Genomic DNA, 4963 nt, shown 5'->3' with positions numbered 1-4963 from the left:
AATTACTCTAGGGTGCCGTCAACGAACAGGTAATATCAAGCGACCAATTGTTACCAGCTTTGCCGTATTTGCGCACATGACGTAATACCAAACGGAGTGGAAGCAGCTGACGTACAATTGGCTTTTGGCGCGTACAAGATTTTCAAGAGCAACACCGTATTGATTCAAGTGGATTGCCGTCAATTAATAGCCCAAAATCCCCAAAATCGAGGTCTATACTTACTACGAAACTGATCACGAACTATTCATTTGTATGTGTTGCCGTTAATTTTAATGGACCAAATAATGAATATACTTTCAAGCATATAAGCTTTAATAACTTTAGAAAACATTTTATATTCGTTATTGCGCTACTGTGACATTTTTTACTAATGTTTCGAAAAAATTATTTAACTATTTGAAGAGGTAAAATATCATTTTTGTACATTATAAATATACAGCCAAGCACGCAAATATACACACACGTCAATATTGCTTACGCAACTAACATTTGTTACGATATCATTGATCTTATCAATTGCATAAAGTTGATTATTAAATACAAAACAAAATCATTTTCAATAACTTTCTTGCTTTATTCATTTTTATTTTATATCCTACTTTAAATATCTTCTTACATTAATGTTGTAAAAATTATGCAGTATAATAGAAATCAATTTCTATAAATCCATTGTTACGTCTATTGTATTCATTTTATTTTTAAAATATATTACCTGAGTACGTGCCAGTAATTTATATGCTTGATTTTCAGTGTATTTATTACATGCATTGAAACTGATGATAAATTCTTAATATTCACTTATTTTATTAATAAAAATCACTATTATTATTACGCAATTTCATTAATCGTTAACATTTTTAATAATTAAAAAAAAAAAAAAAAAAAAAAAAAAAAAAAAAAAACAGAACGCATTGAACATTTTGATTTCTCATTTTTTCATTCTTTATTTTTGTTGACTGATGTTATTCAATTAGATTTTCTATTTACTTAAATAATTCATTGAAATACTAATCATTAGGATTATATAATATGATAATTTGAAATATATAAGTCGCGCGATTCGTATAAACCAATAAATAATCATTCCAACATTACACTAGACTCATGTTAAAAGTTTATGTAATTTGTGATTCTTAAAAAAAAAACAAAACTAAAACCTAAAACAAAAACAAAATCCATGCACTAGGCATCTGTGTTTTTGTAAAAGTCACGGTAAGAATTAATTTAGAAAATCCAAATTAACGACTTTCACACTTCTCCTTAAAGTTATCTATTACCAAAAATCTTTGTCAATGAATCGGTAATTTACTGCGATTTAAACAGTCTAAACTATGTAAGAGTAACATAAATTTTAGCAAACAAAAGATGAAGGAAAATGCGATTTCTTGTAATAATTACCATGAATCCGTTGTAATCCGGTAGTTTGAAAAAGAGTATTCTATTATATTGGCCCGGAAGTGAGGTAAAAATTGAAGCGACTCATTCTCTAATTCTTGCGGAAAAATAGTCGGTCGGCATCATCGATTAACAGCAGAAAATAATAGGATACCTATTAGAACCAAACTATAAGAAGAAAGTCGTTACTGTCATGATACCGAGGCTGCAATAACAGTCCTTTCGAAATTCTCGTCACCCACGACGACGAAAAGCCGAGCAAAGCGCGTCGAAGCGTCGAGAAAAAGGGGCGTCGCAACAGTGTATCTTGGACAGAGACCTTCCGGGACATCGACTCACCACTCTTTGACTTCCCCTCGACTTCGGGCAGCGTGCTCGCGTATTATGCCATTACCACCAATGTTACGCCCCGCCGCAAAGACTGTTCCGCTACGTCACAGTCGGGTTTTCTAAGGACGTGGAAAAAAAAAAAGAAAAAAAAAAAAAGAAAAGAAAAGAAAAGAAAAAATAAGAAAGGACGAAAAAAAGAAGAAAAACCCATGACGGATTCGAGTTTACGTCGGTTTTCGGCAGCAAGGTTCTCGACTGCCTCCCTCGATGCGGACGAATCGAAGCGACGAGAAGCTCATCGGGAACGTTGATGTGATTGTGAGGGTCTTCTTCGCTCGCCAGCCACCAGTACTGAGGGATGATGCAGAAAAACAGCCCGCACTCTTGATATCTCTACTTCTACCTCGCTGTCAAAAGCGACTATTGTAAAGATCACCCGGAGTAACTGAGATGTAACTTTTTTTACTTGCTCTTACGACTTTAAGTATCACTGTCGTTCTTTTTTGCAACGATAGGTCCAGGCTCATGAGCTATTTCTCTCTTTTTACGTATTTTCAATAATGATTTTCGTACTTTTTTTTTATATAAGCGATTTCATGATATATAAATTACTGTAAATTTCTTAAGGCAATTTATGACAATTTGCTCACTACATTATCAAGTTCAATTCCAGAAACTAATGCTAATAAACAAGAATACGAAAATATACTAAAACTGGCGATATAGTTGGAGGCTGGGGGGGGGGGGGGGGGGGGGGGGTAGTTGAATTATGAAATTAAAATCCATTTGATTATTTGATTGTTTTTTGGACAACTGATAAATGAATCTTTTGGCAAAAATGTAGGATGCCAATAATAAATTAAGGTGATAGTATCTGTGACGGGAACGATGAAATGAAAGATGTCATACTTGTCGAAAATTGAAAAGGGGCTGCTAACCGTTAGCACATTCACGGAAAGTCATTGAGCGAATGAAGGGGGGGGGGAGGAGACGCTCAAATCAAGCATCAGTTTGCTCAGTGAATTTTATGAATTAATTCATCAGTTTCATAGTTGCGAATACTGATTTAATTTCCCTAAGTAATCCAAATGTCACATATAATGAATAATCAGATTACGTAACATGACAATATTTATTTGCTTGAGTCGGTAAAATTAAATTTTCAATAGCTTACTTGACTAGATGTAGTACCGTATGTCAAAGCATTATCATTATATCGATGTATTATAAAATAAATATCGTACTCTTATTATTATTAATCTACATATGTAATAATTTTAGAATTTCATAGTGTGTACAGCATCGACTATCTTTTAGATTAACATTAGAATAATGAAATTAAAGAAAATATGGCAAGCAGAATGAAAAAGTCCAATAAATTTTAATAAGTAGAAAATATCTTTATATAAAGTGATGACAAAGTGCATAATGATGTCAATTTATTTTTCATTATTATTGAAAAGTAAGGTATAATTACTATAGGATCCCATTTAATTCAAATGTTCTTATTCAAGTTAATAAAAATTGTTTTTTTTTTATTTTACAATAAATGAATGGACGTAAAATTTTACAACAATGAAAATATTTTTTTAATAACTACCTCTCCATACGTTTAAATGTATTATTTCGGTTTTATGTTACGTATATTTCATAATACATTTAAAGAATTAAAACGGAGAATGTCATTAAATATAAGTAGTCTCTTATTCATAACAATTTTCAGTTGTACAATTGAATTATCATGTAATTAAATTAGCAGTTATAAATAGACAAAAGAAGGAATTTTGGTGCTTTATCTAATTTTTATCATTACGAGATTTTTTTAATTAACAAACTTTTAACTATTGAAATTCTTTTAAGTACAATAGTGAAAATTAAATGGAAACGATATCAAGATATATCTACTTATAATCTAAATATAGCTACTCGCATCCATATTACTGGGCTCTCGATTATGGACCACTTTTCTGTATGCGGTGGATAAGGTAAAACGAAAACAGCACGGAAAAAAATGAAAAAATTGAATGTATTGTTCAGGGACTTTTAAATACATTAAAATTATTTAAATATTCACCATATAGTACTTGGTGGTATATTGCAAAGATATAATATCTTTGGTTAGGAATTGTTTTGTTTTATTGAACGACATTGCACTTGGTTATTCTTAAATATATCATCTACATTAATCTTTCTTATTTTATATATTTCATTTATTATATTATGATTTATATGATATATTCTAAAACTTACGTACATATTGTAAAAAATGATTGTACAATATTATATATTCATATAATATAAACATTATATATTCCATCACATTTTAATGTGATTTATTTGTTTATTTGCACGTAAGTGTGAATCATTTACAATGTTTTCTTATGTTCAATAATCTGATGTATTAAGGAGAGAAGAGTATAGTGTGAATAAAATATAAAGATGAATAGGAGATAGAGGGATAAGTGAGACTTTCAAAAGGTTTCGAGTACTTTCAAGGTTAAAATGAAACAGATTATTTGAGTAGTACCTTTTATCGAATATCAACTACGTCTCCATTACTATTAATTATTTAAAATATCGCTAGTGTATTAAAGGATTTAAAAATACTTTCAGTATTATTACTCACGCGTAATGGATAAGCTAAAATGGAAGTAAACAAACAATCGATCTGTACGTCTTCATTATTATATTATTGAAATATTGTTGATGATTTTATAACCTTAAGCTTATAATAAATATAATTATAAATAAATACAAACATCTATATAATTGATGCAACATAAATCATCGGTGATCTTTAAAATTCCTAGCCATACGAAGCATTTTTTTTTATATTATACATACAATAGAAAGTTTTGATTTCCATAGCAAATATAAGTAATTTATTCACATGATTTGAAATGAAAAACAGATAATAGAAGAAAGCTACATTAATTTCAGGAGTTGACAATCATTATTTATAAATAGTCATCGTCGATCGCATTATATCATTTGGATCCCAAGTTTATTATTGTTTTTACCCAGCCCAATAATCTCAGATTTCGACATTCAGACATGACGCGCCTCGGCGTCGAGAAACTTAAACAAGTCGTATGCATATTGTCGCGTTTTTTGAAATCACTACAACAGTCTACAAGCTTCTCCCGTATATTCTTATTTTACCGCCAGTTCCCTTCCCTCTTCAATCTCTTCAATAGTCATGAATCATAATCACGACACTTGAGTTCGAAAAATCCC

This window comes from Ceratosolen solmsi, unplaced genomic scaffold (assembly GCF_000503995.2).
Source record: "Ceratosolen solmsi marchali unplaced genomic scaffold, CerSol_1.0 scaffold14, whole genome shotgun sequence".
NCBI classification, from domain to species: Eukaryota; Metazoa; Arthropoda; class Insecta; order Hymenoptera; family Agaonidae; genus Ceratosolen; species Ceratosolen solmsi.
The sequence above is the reverse complement of the archived record's forward strand: the minus strand, read 5'-3'. Positions refer to the sequence as shown.